General features: G+C 45.0%; 1 long non-coding RNA gene across 2 annotated transcripts in view; it reads right to left on the reverse strand.

Moving 5' to 3' along the window:
* Nucleotides 1-7,739: 7,739 nt before the first annotated feature.
* LOC146201992 (uncharacterized) overlaps nt 7,740-16,001 on the reverse strand; it is a 54,561-nt gene continuing 46,299 nt past the window's right edge. For both annotated transcript variants that reach the window (XR_014703604.1, XR_014703605.1), the window contains exon 3: nt 7,740-14,157. This is a non-coding gene — a long non-coding RNA (uncharacterized LOC146201992). The remainder of the gene's footprint in view (nt 14,158-16,001) is intronic.

The raw sequence follows: 16,001 nt of genomic DNA on the forward strand, positions 1-16,001 counted from the left end.
CAAGGGTTTTTATAATATGCCTTATGGCAAGCTTGCGTAACAAAAAAAAAAATGAAATGCTGGTTGTGTTCGACAAGGGGCGTGCCATATACTGTCACGACAGGTGATGACGTCGCCAGGCGATTTATGCATAGACGAAGCTGACCCCACCGAGCGTCCGATCCAGGCGTCCGTGCGGCTCCTTCCATTTGGCGCTTGCTCGAACGCCGCACCACACAGCAAACATAAGCAGACCCAGATGTTTATGAGGCGTTAGCACAGCAGGCATCAGCAGCGTTTGAAATTGATGTGCAGGATAGGAAAGGCGCGGTATCTGACACAATTATCCGCGGACACGCGTACCACGGCGTGAAGGAAGAGAGGAAGGCGGAAGTGAAAGAACAGAGGGAGATGGAGGTGCCGTAGTGGAGGGCTACGATCCACCGCGCTATAGTGGCTTTCGCCTCATCGCACTTTAGTGGTCCAGAGTGCCCTCTAGATTTTTTCTTTCCTTTTATTTTGATAAGGAGTGAGGGGGATACGATGCGTAATTTAGCGCAGCTGCTTTTGACCTCGTTCGCTTTACGCCGAGACAGATTTACGAAGCGCTACTAGATATCCCCGATTAAGCACCATTAAAGGGAAGGTGCACCGATTGTAGATTTCGATGAGTTTCGAGCGGTTGAATGATTATAACATGCACTTAAAGCATGCGGAATATCTTGGAGCTAGCATTTGAAACAATGGCGCAATTAGCCATTAAAATCGCCACGGCTATCAGGCTTCACCGCACTGCACAGCGACGCGTGATGACGTCATTGACGGTACCGGTACGTTTTCTGCATAGACACACTTGGTTTGAAGAAATGAAAAGAAGGCTGCCGAAAACAAAGCCCTAGAAATGTTGATTAGCACCGTCAGAAAATGTGCAGCAGTACGTGGGCGAAGGCAACGAACATCAGAAATAGTACCGTCCGTGACGTCATCACTAAATTTCTCCGCAGAACTTTAGTGCTGTGAGGAGAAGCTCGAGATGTAATCATCAATTACGCCCCCAGTTTGAATGCTAGCGTAAGAACAGTTTGCGTGCATTGCCTACAGCCTATGTATATTTGAATCCTTGAATATCGCGAAATTCTCGAAAAGTGATGCAGTCCAATCTGTGCTACGCCTAGATTAACCCGCTGCAGGAATGCCTGCACGGTGTTCAAGACTATGAACCCATGGATACTGTATACGAGGAACAGCACAGAGAATATGGTATTAATTAACCACAGTGCCCAAATGAGCCGATGATAATGTTTATTACTACCCTACTATGGGAACTGTCATAACTAAACAAAAAAAATCGTTTACCTTTGAGGTCCGACTGTGCACACCGGAGTATACGCAGGCGCACGCACACTAATGCGCACTTGCTTGAAACATTTAAACGCCATTCACTGCTTCACGCAGAACAGTTTCGAGTGGAGCCTTCATTTCTCACGTGCGAAGCACTGCAGGCAGACAATCGAGAACTGTGCGAAATAAAGATCCAATTCTGTGAAGGACCTCAGAGGTTGGAAAACGAGGAGCGCTGCGGGTGTGGCGGCGCCGTTGACCGCAATTGTGGCTCAGAGTAGACACGCTCAGCGATCGAAAGAAGCGGGCGTGCGTGCTCTTGTACAGCCTTTGTCAAAAGTTTAGAGCCCAGAGGGTTTGCTCTTAAGACATATATTATGAGTTCTTTAACAATCGTGGAAGTCCTAGCCACTGGAGAGGGTAGGACGAAAATTCTTCTTGCCTTCAGCGAGCTTACAAACCTGGGAATGCATTACGAGACACATATAGTACGGCCCAGAAATACACCCCCGGGATCTAAACTTTTGACAAAAGGGTGTACGTGCAGGAATCCACTGTAGATGCCGTACGAACGAACGAACTGCGTAAACTCCTTGCCCGTTCGCTTGTTACTCAAGCCATCGCTCTTCGAGACTCACAGGGGTCTTGGCATATCATCTTTTGAACCCTTGAAGGGACAGTGAAAACAAAAGTCAGCTGTCCTATATATCAATTGATTTCTGAACCATAATAAGATAAGGGCGACATTTCACCCAACGTAGAAACTTCACGAGTTGAAAAATGCTATGAGACACAGAAAAAACAACAACAAAAAAGAATACAGGTCATCCTTATAAACTGCTGCGATGTCAGGGAAGTTTTCGCGCATCTCTGAAGCAGAAAACACCGTTGCCAACTTCCGTCGATGGTCCCAGGGTTCCAGTCTCTCCAACTTCATCATAAATGGGCCGAAATGGGATCGAATTGAGGAAAAAAACAAAACATCACGATTTTAACTCCAAATTTTCAGCAATAAAAGAGTCCTTTGCAGCCAAACGAACTCCGACAGACCCGCGAAACTATCTAACTTTTATGGAAACAAAAAATGTCAACGCATGGGTTCTGGTTGTTCCTTTGAGAGACATGGAAGATCGAGTAGCGTCATAAGCAAATGGAGAAGTATACGCTCCGTACAACGATCTTCATTTTGGCCTAAGACGCAAGATGCGAGTGTACGAATCGACCTTTGACGTAGACCTCCTACAAGAGCATGCTGGACATTTTTTTTTTTTTTTTTGGTATAGCAACCATTGAACAAATTTAGCCGGATTCATTATTACTTTGACTTAGTGTGTTTACTGTGGTTCTCGCAAAAAAAAAAAAAAAAGCTGCAAAATCATCTGGTTCATTGTGGGAGTATCCATTTCAGATTGAAAATGAACTTTGTTGAACGGCCTCTTAAATTATTCGGAATATGAGGCGGTGTCAATTCGAGGAAGGCGCTAAGTGAGCCATTGGTGGGCTTAAAAAAAAACTAGTAAGAAGGCGATCACCCTTTCAGGGGACATCCCCTAGTTGCTCCGCCGGGGGCTTTCTATGGAAAGGCAGTGCGCCCGAAGCTTGCAGCGTTCATCGTCGAGTTCATTCCACTTCGTCGATGTGTTCAAGAGTAATGGCGGCTACCGCGTGATGACACTTGCGATGAGTACGCGGCACCTATTGCGATTTCTTACCGTTCCTTTGCGTCACGAGATAAAGCGCTCATTCCAGAAAGCGAATTTCTCCAGAGCGCGACCTGAGGTCGCTGATATAGGCATCGGCACTCCTTGACGTCGCCATTCGACCCTCGAGCGATAAGTGAGTGCACTATACCAGAGCGGAGTGGTCTGAAGTGACACGTCCTTATCAGTCACACTGACGGCAATCTTGCGCGAGCACAGCTGTACACTACCGTCTGTTCTGCCGACTTTCAGTGCTGCCCTGTCCTAGATATTTGAAGCTGGCGGCAACGGCCTGAGATGTCTGACAGGGGCGACAACCGTAGCTGATGAATGCGCGAAACAGTGGGGACCATTCGAAGAATGTTCGAATATCATCGCGGTTACCTCGCACCACTGGCACTGCGCTCGTTATAACGGTGTACCTGAGATCTGAAGCCAACAGCCTGCCTCGCATACACGTACAGTTGGAGACGAGAGGGCTCGGCGAGCGATTTCCCCGAATCAGCCTTCTAATTTATTTCGTGTGCCATGAGTAATCGTGTAAATGAATTCAAGTATCAAGGCCAAATAATAATAGATAATTGTCTAAGCAACCGTACTCATCTGAGCGGTGCTGGACCTCCAAAGTGACGTCAGGAAAGCAAGCATCTCTCCCGGTGTGAACAAAAGAAAATAATATTTTTTATTCGCTTGCAGAAATTCCTATCCACATTTTTGAGCAGCTGCTCGCACATGCTGTTTGCTTATCGCTTCGAAGCAACATTTTAACCAACTAACCAATGATGAGTGGTAAACGACTCACTGAACGGAGGCAGTGAGGCTTGCGCGGGAAAGACACCTTGAAAGTAAGCACGTGCCGTTGGGTGGAGCGTGTTCGCATGAAGGCGCGAGAGCAGTGCAGTAAACCGGAATTGACACATTGATGTTGCCCCAATCACACTGCCTATTCTGCGTAGCAAGAGCCGTGTGTGCGGTCTTGTACACATTGAGCGAAAAGTCGCAGAACCGACAAAAAGTTTTCTTCGAGTAGCTTCTATGTATATATATATTTTTCACTTCTTTATTATCAACTGTGGGAGTCAGCTAAGAAGTTACCCGCAAACAATGGTGCACATATTGCGTCTCGTTTGTTTGTTTGTTTATTTTCGGTGATGGCTGATGTACTGGAGTGACTTGCGTGATATCGACCGTGTTCATCATTTTTCTGTTGTTCTCGTCCTTTCGTGCTAAAAGAGATGAATGCAATATACTTTCCCCCTCTTTGCATCGGAGACAAAGAAGACGTTTCTACGCTCTTTTTCTTCAACGAAGGAGGGCAAGGCATTTTTACGTTCAAGGGAAATTGAGAGCTGCAGAATTTTCCATATCGATCCATCGGTGCAAACAAGGAAAAAGTGGCGGTCGCATTGACCCTCCATCCCATGCCTGCACCCTTTCAGGGAGCAAAGCTCGCTCTCACCGCAGCGACTGCAGCTACTGCAGATACCGCTACTTCGCCGTCCGCAGCTCCTTTTGAGTGGATGCAAAAAAATAAAAAAAAAAGTTTTGTGTAGGTAGAGGTGGCGGATGGAAGGAGGAGCATTTTGGCCAGGGATGCGCGCCGGTTCACTTGTCTAGTTCTCTCCATGCTCCACAGCATCCGTTATGGCTAGTAAGTTGTGCCGCAGAAAGAGCAATGCTCAGTGTGTGTACCCTGTTTGACAATAGCAGGGAATGGAGCCCGTGGAAAGCTGCTCTTTCAAGTGATTGCAAAATTTCTCGTACCTGAACACAGCCATATAACCACCGTCACAAGTGAGAACTGCGCAGCTGTTCCTTTTTCTTTTCATGAATATAACTGACCTTGCGAAAATACTAACTGAAATATTTCTCTCGTGCGAATTCCGCTCCATCTTGGGCGTACAAAACAGAAACAAGGTCATCAAGTATGGCGGGAGCGTTCCAGCGCATTTTAACTCAGCCCGCGTTCCTGCGTGACGCCCGGCTTTTTCTGGCCGAGTGATCGGCGACGAAATTCCCCAAACATGCCTTACCTAATTGCGTTTCGCGATCGGTCAGCGCTTGTACATCGATGGTTGCGTTCGGGCGAAGGGCGACAGCCCTCTTCGGGCCGTGACCACGTAATGCAAATGCTATGCTGCGGGTAATGAGGGTGTCAGTGATGCTGCGTTCAGCTTTTTATGCTTTTATTTCTGAGAACTGCCTTATGAACCACAGCCAGTGGGCTTGTTTTGTGTCCAGTTTTAGAAATGAGATCCTCACTTTATGCACTGCAAGGTGAAATTGACAGGGACCGAGAGCTGGGAAAGTTGTTATGTATTCATTTTAGAACCGCAGCACGATTGAGATATGTTTGTTTCCCTTCCTCGACTCGTGTGCCACTCGGAAAGTGATTCAGAGCAAACTGGATGAGGCACGCAGTTTCGCTTCGAACCAGCGGCGGACCAGTGTAAACATGAAGTTCGACTAAGGTCAGGCCCAGTATCCCGGAACACATTTGGATTATATGAGCCAACTGTAAGATATTGTAAGATATTTTTATGAGCATATCGATAGAAATAGTCTAAGCGTCTGACGCGTGTGGAAACGTTTCTTGTGAATCTTGTCCTGCGCTCACAACAAATCCATCAGACTGCCGTAGAAAACCAATGAGGCATGTTTTTGAAAGTTAATAGAAAAAAAAGAAATTAGGAGCCTGTCGAGAGAATATCTGCGAATATATTGACCGCTGTCGTTAAGTTAAATCAGTCGTGAAAAAATTGTGTTCAGAAACTTTTCTTTTCTTTTCAGAAAAATGTACAAAATTTCAGGGTATACGATACTTTAACGACCACAAAAAGCATGGTTATCAATATGTTATCGGCGCCGACCAGCGCTTGCTGAAAACAGGCTGATAGAAAAAGCAGCAACCCGAATAGGAGTGTTTCACGCCCGTCCTGTTGCTGCAAAAATTGCATTCTTATAGTTTAAGCTCGTCAGAACGAACTGCGAAAGATAGCACGCGTCATCGAACAGGCAGTATCACAGACTAGAAGGCGCGCTTTATCGCTTGGAATTCTAGCGCCTGCTGTGGCCTGCTCAGAGTTTGGCCTGGCGGCAACATATACGAGTGGTCCGAAGGTGACATGGGTGCCGGAGAAGATAAAAGAAGCGGCCACAGAAGAGGCAAGCTGCGCAATATATATGTTTGGTTCGCTCCGCTTTGTTGACCCAGCGAGTGAGTATAGTGCATAATGTTTGCCGATGGAAGAAGCGAACGTCGTGGGCTCTTCCGGAAGAACAGAAGCGAAAAGCAAGAAAAGTTAAGCTAACGAGCCGGGCAGAACAGAGGCCGAAAGAGCAACTTCCGCGACAATGCGCTCACTTGGTCGCGGGACAGAAACTGAAAATAAAACTCGCCGAAACACCGTCGTGCACGGACGACTACAGGAAGGAAACCAGAGGCCCCGCGCGTCATTTCGCAAGCAGATTTACAGCAGGCAGATAACAAAGACGCAGGGTGAGGCGCTCTGTAGCGGAGATTATCGATTTACAAATGGCGCATTGTAACCAGCGGGCATTGTCAGAAAAGCAGGGACCAAGACGAACAGAATGGATAACCTGAGCGGGGAGCATCCTTTTTCACGTTTCCCTTCTTTTCAGCTTTTGGAATTTATTTCTTCCGTTTTTAGTAAATTTCCCAAGCCTAGGTGTTTAGGCGAAGAACAGAGACAGAAACGCAAAAGCTTGAAGTAAAAAAAGCTCTAGAATATCTGGTTAAATTCTCATTACAGGAAGCAAAAAAGCGGCGGAATAACCGGAGCAAATTAGGCTCAAATTTTGACGGCTGCAATGATTCCAGCGTATGCTTGACCGGATTTCTCAAGGCCAGCTCAAACTTTTTCTTTTTTTTTTCTGCCGCTTCCAAGCTTGCGAGTGAAAACGGCAAGCAACGCTTCGGCGTACGTCAGTTTATTAAAACCAGGGCAACTATGCCACCCGCTCCGCGTGCTCCATTACGATGCTGAGATGAGACAGGCCGGGAGCGCAAGGCCCGAGGACGCGAGCCAAGACGGTGCGGGACGGCGGGGGAAATGTAGGCGCATCAAACGTAGACTTCAGTACACAGGGGCAGATTGAGCGGCCTTTTCCAGTCTTCCGATCTGAGTGCGTCCAAGCGCGACGGGAACATGCAAATCATGCTTGTATTCGTCGGTTCTAAAAAAACAAAAAAGCGACAAAAATGATTTTGTGAAACTATAGACCATTATCAGTTTTACCAGTATTTTCTGAGCCATTTTGAATAATATTAATAATAAATCTCCGCTTTACCAAGCTTGAGAAGAAACATAGCGTAATAAGTGCTTTCAAATAGGAATTCTGCAAGTATCTTTCCGTAGAGATAAAGCGCTGTTGGATGAAAAACATATATACTCTAATAGCCTGACATCAATAAATAGTAAATTAGATCGCTATGGATTCCGTGCTCAAGCAGCGTCGTAAGTAAAATATCTTGCCCATCGGTAGCAGGCAGTCAATAAGCTTTTACGAGAAATGAAACCAGCTCACCAGACAAACCAGACTATGTAATCTAATATGACAAGTTCTTTTTAATGCTTACATTAACGACATACAAATGACTGTTTCCGCTGTGAAATTTACAATATATGCGGACGATACCATCATTTTATTTCTGATGTAACATAATTGACCCCACCGAAAGAGAAAATCGCTCTTCAGTAGAATCCCTAATGAAAAAAAAAAAAACCTTATGAGTCACAATAACCTCGTACAAATTCTCATACTAAACTCATACTAAACTCGTACAAATCACGTATTATTTCATACAAATGTCATTCAACCTATGAGAACTATATGAGGCTGAATGAAATTTCTATGAGTTTAGTATGAGAAATATGTATGAGGTTATTGTGGCTCATACTGCTTTTTTTCACAAGGGATATGTATACACGAATGAACGCAAAAGCTGGTTTGGAAGTGAGCATCGCAAGGACAATTATTGTTGTCTTTAGAGCTACGACCAAGTCAGCAAACCTAACGATATATATATATATATATGAATATGACAACTCCATCCGTTTAGCAATTGCAACAATTAATAAATCACTAGACGTTTTGTTAATAAAAAAATGTTTTCGAATGACCATCTTATTCACTTGGTAATAAAAATACCTGAAATAATTGGTATCCTCATCGAATTCGTCAATTACTGCCTGCTAATGCGTTGCTCATGATGCATTGTATATTTTTTCACTCTCGCCTTCATTGTAGCTAAGTCCGCGCTGCAACGTCTCTAAAAAACCTACCAAGTCTCCATCGCTTACAGAAGAATTTTCTAAGGATAATTCTAAACGTGCCTAGAACATATCGCACCAAGAAACTCTTTTCCAGATACATTATTTTCCCCGTACCTAAAATATATGATTATTGCATATTCCGTACGATTAAATGTGAAATTAGTAACGCGACGTGCTTTCTCCAGGAATTATACCTAACATATGGAAAGCAAGCAAGTGTACGTCGTAAGACGTAGTGGCCCACGAGACATCAAAACATGTGGAACTAATAATGGCTATCAAATACTAAAAAGAATTAAGTTACCGCGGTTGATTAACAATGCTGAAGGACTTCTGAACAGCACAAACAAAAAATCAAAGGTGAAGAACTTCTGAACAGCACAGACAATCCGTGCTTGGGGCTGTGGACGTTTCCGTGTGTACTGAAATTCAATACAAAAAAGCGAAGATGCAAGATTTAAGCACTTTAGAGCTGCTTATAGTGACCACCTACATAGCTCTGTCACTATTCAATGCACGATATCGTCTGCAGGAACCCGAAAAGTACTCTGAATCCGTTCAGAGCTTAATTCAATATGGCCGCCGGCCCTGGAGTTGCATTGGTGGGGGGAGCTTGTGGGCGGCCCGAGAAAAATATAGACTAACGCTTGCTGCAAATGCTTTTGCGAACGCTTTCGTCTGCTTTTTAGCGCAGTGAGCTGTGCCCGCGGAAGGACTTCTCGAGCAGCATTGACAAGCAAGCCCTGCCAGACTGAGTTCTGTAAAACGCTTGGCATCTCACGCTCCGTTTGTGAAAAGCACAGATTGAATCGCGTCTCTGTTAACTATCTAGCATTACACGTGCGCCATCTGAAAAACTCGAGCGCGCGGCGCCAACGCGGAACGTCGTGGTGACTGATGGTTAGCATTGTCTGCTAAAAGCACACGTTCTTACAAGGCCACGTTACCATCGCTTTACTGCCTGTCAGAACAGAAGCTGAGGCCTCTCATAAAGTTGTCCAGGACTAGAAAATCGTATGTACCCAGTGATTCAGTTCCTCCATGACTGACATATGTTAGCGTTGTCTGACACTACGCGCAACACATCTTATCGTTCCGATGACGTACTGGATTCTTTCGGTCACAATTTGTTTGTTCGATATTCGGTCGGTGGTTCGGTAAGCAACCGTTGTGCGAACTGGCTTAATCAAGGTATTCTGTTCAGCGACTTGTCCGCCTACCATTTTCCAGCCACCAGGACACTTGACATAGCACGGCGTACGAAAAGTGCTCGCCGGCCTGGCCTGGGTATGCTCTTGGTTTTTACGGCAAACGGCAAGCAACACAGATACGCATGCAAGCATCACGGCAAGCAAAAACAGTCCACGTTCCTTGGCAAGGACGCCGCCCTTGAAGCCGTTGCTTTCACCGGGCGACAAACTATGCCACAATAATCTACTTTTACCCCCAGTGTCATTTCAAGCCTCGCTTTATCTAAATTCTCCTTACTTTCTAGCTCTCTTTGAAATTTTATTGCAGTAACCCGACAGAACTTGCGATGGAGTGCGACCGCATACGATTTATTCCCGGCTACCGGTATACGGATGGAAATGAGCTATGTGAAGAAGAAATGTGATCTGTTGCCGCACAACTGGGTGAATAAACACTTGATGTGAGGCTCAACGCAAAACAAAACAATTTTAGAGTAACAACTCTTACATTAGAAGCCTGCGCTTTCGTTATTTTAAAACAAAGAGACCAGAATTTGTCTGAGTCACCCGATATGAATTCAGCGGCATGTGCAAAGGAACTATCTTTAGTGTACCAAGAAATTGTGTGCCGGGTTCATTTTCTAAGTGCCCATTTTGCCTTCTGAGCAATATGGAGGGAGAATACGTGCTCGAACTAAATGCGTCGTTAAGATGCTTCGATGGCGGCAACCTCCAAGCACGACGTCGTGTTTCAAAAGTGACCCAGCTCCACCAGCTGGTCGTGACAATGGGCCAACGATTTAAATGAAAATACGGCCGCGCGAACGTTCGAAATTTTTGATCAGCGAATTGGATATCTTCCCATTCGATTCGTCGAAGTAATCAAAAAGTGCATGTTTCAAGCTGTCAGAAATGAATAGGCTTTCAAGTTTTAGGATACTTTTCGAGTGATTGACACGGAATTCGAATAAGGCGCACCGTAGTTTTCTTCGACGACAGGTCTAAAAACGGCCCGCTCCGACGCAGCAAAGCATGTTGGCTCGATCCTTTCTGCACGGAATGGAGTGTTCAGCACCGCGTCGCTGTCTGTTCCGAGTCGTAGCGTTCACAGCACTCGCATGAACCTCACCTTCAGGTTTGGCAAGGGTCTCAAGCCTCAGGCAAGTTCAGCAAACCTTGGTTCGATGGGGCCCGATCTCGGAGGCCATAGCTCATACGTAATGCAAGATTATTGTACTTTTTTTTCCTATGAGTGTACCATTATGGTCGGAGTTAGCATACTGACTTTGTGCAGCACACTGCGTAGAGAGAGTGCTGCGTCTTTTCACATGTGTACTCCAAAAGCTATAATGCTGTATCGCGGCGCCACAGCTAGCACTTCACTATTCTGTACATGACTATTCGTTTTGCATTCACACGCGAGAAGCAACTGCTCTGAAAATATTCGGTTCGGGCTCGATCCGACATTTAGCAAGTCCATTTGTATTCGTTTCGGTAGCAAAGTTACACTACATGTACTCGATTCGGCTTTAAAAAACTACTACTCGCGCGTGCCTAGATTAAATAAGTGTGCGAACGAGCACGGTGAACAACATAACGTTACAATTTTGAGCTCCCTTCAAAGATAAATTCACAGGCTCATCATCATCATCGACGCGATTATGAAGCGACCCAAAGACCCATCCCTCTTAACCATGAACCCTTCTCTCGGTTTTTGTGATAACAGTAGGAGTGAAGAATTCGTCATCGGCATCGTCTTCGTGTCAGCATCATTTAGTCAAAAGTTAATCTCGCCTTAATCAGGCACGCTTTGAGCCTTGTCAACCTGGACGAGGGCGCCACCAATGTCAACTATTGTCAGCTTTATGCTCGGCTTTCCGCTTGTCGTCGTCTATTCTTTTAGTGGGACTTATCCTGTATTATGTTTCAGACCTGGGAATAAGGAAGAGCATTAAGAAAAATAGGCCCGAAGGAGTGCGTGTGCACACTGAGTATAAGAAAGTGTAATGAAGCTTAATTAACTCACCTATTTTTGTAGTTACTTTATTCAGCGATGTTAGTCACGTGCAAGTTGCGAACGATTGTACGCCGATCTATGTGCAAACTCTTCATTCCAACTCCTCAGTCCTTCCTTCTTTCCTTTCGCATAACGGACATGTACTGGTAGGAAGAGTGTAGCCTCCTCCATGCAGTGTGTTTACATTATCTTTAACTATATTGATTTGAATGATGTTAACGAAGTGGCTTATAGATTGTGATGACCAGTTTTTTTTTTTCTTTTTCAATCGGACCAGCCGCTGCGACGCTGATCTATTTTCAATTATCGCCGTAAACCTGGTTGAATCACAAAGTTGGTAAATATATAATATGGAGAGCTACCTCCCCTTTGTCATTACAGCAAAATAGGAAGTTTATACTGTGTGGCATTTGTTTATTATCTTGCATAGGTTATCAATTAAATGCCGTTCCCTCTGTCATCTGTACACGTCTTATGGGATTGGGAAGGCATTACCTGCAGCGTACTACGAGAGAGGAGATGTCCTGGAACGTCGCAATATGTGCACCTGTCAGACATTTGCTTCTTTTTTCACCCTTCGCGTTAACGTTGAGCGCAGCCAAACACATGGCGGAAAACCTGCTCAGCTCTGACCGTTGTTGCAATGAGTGTCATGAGAAGTGATTAATCTCCATTAGCGACTTAGCCTAAACTATAACATTACCGCTGCCGCTTTATCCGTCCGCTAGTGCACCAGGTGTATTCTATGCTTTGTTTTGTATACGCCGTGAATTTTTTGTACGTTCCGTGCGCTCTTTGTGGGTTGAACATGCCTCTTCCTTTTTCGTGTCGGACATTTTGCTTTGTTCTGTGTGCTTTCTTCTCTATAGTTGTATCATTGCGTGGTTTTTCAATTCTCTCTTTTCTTTTCGACGTCGCATTTCTTCCCCTCCTTAGTCTGATGACGGACGACACCACAGTTTTTCTGTCTCTTCTCCATTTTCTGTTTCCCGATGTCTATTCTCATTTCATTGAAGTAATAAGCGAAAAGAAAAAAAAGTGTTAGAGACCTTGCCTTCGAGGTAATTCGAATCGACTCTTCCGCAGTGAGCCCATGTGCAGGAGGTTTGTTTCTCTAGAAAGGGTTTTTTTTTTTTTTCCTTTCCTTCTAGGAAGACGCTCTTGGAAGACCATGCTCCCCGTGCTTCTAGGAAAAAGCACGGGAAGCATGGTCGCACGTTGACCCCTAAGTGCTGCTTAAAAACTATACAGGAACAGAAGCCAGCCAGTAAAGATTAGATGATGGACACACGTGATCAGAAACGTGAAACACGAGGTACAATAAAGTACTCAGATTTCAAGCATACTCGGAGCACGCACGAAAGTCACCGAGACTGTAGAGACGTGCAAGGAAGGAAACAAACAAACAATAGAACCGTAATGAATGGAGCGCAGCTGCTGTGAGCCGGTAGGAACGCATGCGGGTGTGTCTTGGACGTGGCTTGTATTCAGAATGAAAATCCAGTTTTGCGATGACAAATATGAAAACAATATCCCACCATTGTAGAGGCCGGATACGTGCGTCAAAATCTCGCATGCAGTGTGCCCGTATTTCAAACCATTTTATGTCATCCTCGGTTACAAAAACAAAAAAATGCTCCATTTCCTGATTTAAAGTCGAATTCGGAATACGTGACAGGACCGCATTGCATCCCCACATCCACCATTGGACTCTAATGACATGATAGCAGGAAAATGCTATTTTTTTTTCAAGCACAATGTGGGAGCGCCTACCTAGAAATTCTGGACCAATTTTAGGAACGAGCTCTTTAATGTATTTTGTCAAATATTTTATAACTGCACCATAACAATTAACATGCCCGCAGATACTTTCTCGGTAGGCTTGCAGTTTTTTGCTATTTATTTTCAAAAGTAAATTTTCATTTCTTTTTTACGGCCTTTTTAATCACTCGTTGTGGGCGCAGAAGAAACTTCAGGAGCAAACTTTTGCAATGGATCGAAAGTTTAGACGATTTATAATCAGTATGAAGTACGTCACGATGCTCCCCAGTTGCCTCACAATTATTTACAAAAGCACAGCCCATTGGTTTCCTATGACAGTTTCAACTACTTGCTACGAGTGAAGAAAAAACTTTAAGATCAAGTTTTTGCGACGCATTGGAAGCTTACATCATTCCCATCAATGTGTGCATAACAATACCTTATATTATCCTACACTTGCCTCACCATTAAAAGCTGTCCGAGAAACGTAGGCTGTACCGAAAACAACACGACATCCCCTATTGCAAAAACCAGCATCTCCCAGCGTCTTCCAGTGCGAAACCAGTAAGATTTTCGCGCTGGTTTTGCACTGCATCTGCTGAGCACGCTGGAGATCTGCGATATTCACTGGAGCAGTAACGGGAAGACACTGGCTGCACTGGTACGATGGGAGAAAAACGCTGGGATTAGCTTTTTGATGCTGGGTGTGTCGCTGGCATCCGCGATGCACTAGGAGAAGCGCTGTATGTGCGCTGGGGCCGCACTGGTCCCGCGGCGTCGACCGGTTAGCATCCCTCAGGGGCAAACATGGCAACAGGCATATGGAAAACATGGTTCCAGTAAGCACTTTTTGCTGCTAAGTCGTTGCGTACCTGTAAGAAAACAAAGGCAGTATCTTTTTTGTAGAGTTTCCATGTTTCGATAGGTCGTTTCGAGCGTTTCGAGAGAGACCACGATCGCCGCTCCTCTGATATCTCAAGTCATGACACACTATTTCGTACAACTCAAACTGGAATTGAATAATGTGGGCTACCATGCATATCAAACTTTAAACCTGATCTTGAGGGCACTCTAACACAATGATCACTGTCAAAATGTTCAATGCAGGCTCAATCGCAGGCTCCAAACAGGAACTACGCATTAGCGAGCGTAGCTTGCACCGCGGCCCAGTATAAACAGCAGAAAGAAAAAATAAAACAAGGAAGAGAGTAGTTTAGCGAGCGATGGGCCTATGAGAGAAAACAAAACATACAGTGCTTGTAATGCATATTTTGCATGTTTCTCAAGCTTTTGAGCTTCTTCTTGCTCTGCGTATAAACCGCCGAGCCCTCGGTCATCGCTTCGCTTCCCGAAATGCTTACATACAAATAAGATTTAGTTACCAGCAAAATAGTGTCGTCGCTGCCGCGCTTTCCGGTATTGAAGCTTAGTCGCACTTTTTTTCCTTGAAGATTTATTATGCTACAGCTCCGTGTTCAGCGAAAATTACGCCCACAGCAGCAGAGCACCACCGAAGAGCCAGCGCTGGTAAATTTGCCAGCGATGCCAAACTCGACATGTTAAAATGATTCCAGTGCACAAAATAGCGCGCATAGACATCCAGAACATTAGTTGCAAGTCGTGAGAGCAGGCAGCAAGCTCCAATGGTCAAGAAGTTGTAATTGTTAGAGCGGCAGCAATGGCCTGTACACTTCAAAACTTGAAGTTCAACCTTACAAATGCGATCACGACATAACATACAAAAATGTTTCAATGGTTCAGTTCAAACGGGTTCAACAAATGTATATACAATCAGCCGCAAAGACGTTCTTTTTTAAACTTCACACATCAACCTTACCTGTCAAAACGTGGCTTCGTGCAAAACGGACTTTTGTGCCATGGTCAGTAGAATGTCGCCTGTGTCAGCAGCCACAAACTATAGATCATTGCTTTGTGTATTGCCGTGATGCAGTGTTTTTTTGGGACATTATTCAACGGACTCTCAAAAAGGACATTGATATTAAGCCCTATAGTATAAGATTTTTGCCTACAATGAAAACTTCTGAGGCGCCATGTGACCTTTTTGTGCTCGTGGGACTTTCTAACCTGTGGGAGAGCCGCATGACAGATCGCCACGCAGAGCCGCCACGTTCATCGAAGTCTCTGTTCAGAGAACAATGTGCTATGGTGAGGGGTGTATACGCTGCGCAGGATCGACCTCCTGCCTGGTTACCTTTACTTGATCCATGTATATGTCTCCCGGAATTTTGATGTGTGGTCAACGTGAGAGCTCGATGCTGGTGTAACTGCATTGACAGGTTGCGGAATGTGACCTGGTTAAATTGCTCGAAGTATTTTCATGCAATAAAGGAAAAGAAAACATATTTTCAGCCTGGCCGAGTGGTTAGCGTAGAAAGCTACAAAGTCAGAGCTACAGAGTTCGAAGCGTGCTAGTGCTGTAATTTTTTTCGCCTAGTTTTGATTTCTTTTTACTTTTTTGAGCTTTTTTAATGTGGATGAGGTGCTTCGTTACGTTTTAGCTTTTACTTTTTATCTGAGGCGTTTTTTTTTTCCCCCAGGCGACAAGTGCCACCAGTGCGGCGCGTGCCAATATGCCGCGTCCCAGTACGCCCAGTATCCAGCGTCACACTGGCACCATAATCACTGGGGCGGTGGGACCCAGCGGCACTGGTTTTTGCGATAGGGTTGGTAACGTTCACCATTGTTTATTCATATG

Source organism: Amblyomma maculatum, chromosome 1 (assembly GCF_055883805.1).
Source record: "Amblyomma maculatum isolate TAMU_Amacu chromosome 1, ASM5588380v1, whole genome shotgun sequence".
Classification (NCBI taxonomy): domain Eukaryota; kingdom Metazoa; phylum Arthropoda; class Arachnida; order Ixodida; family Ixodidae; genus Amblyomma; species Amblyomma maculatum.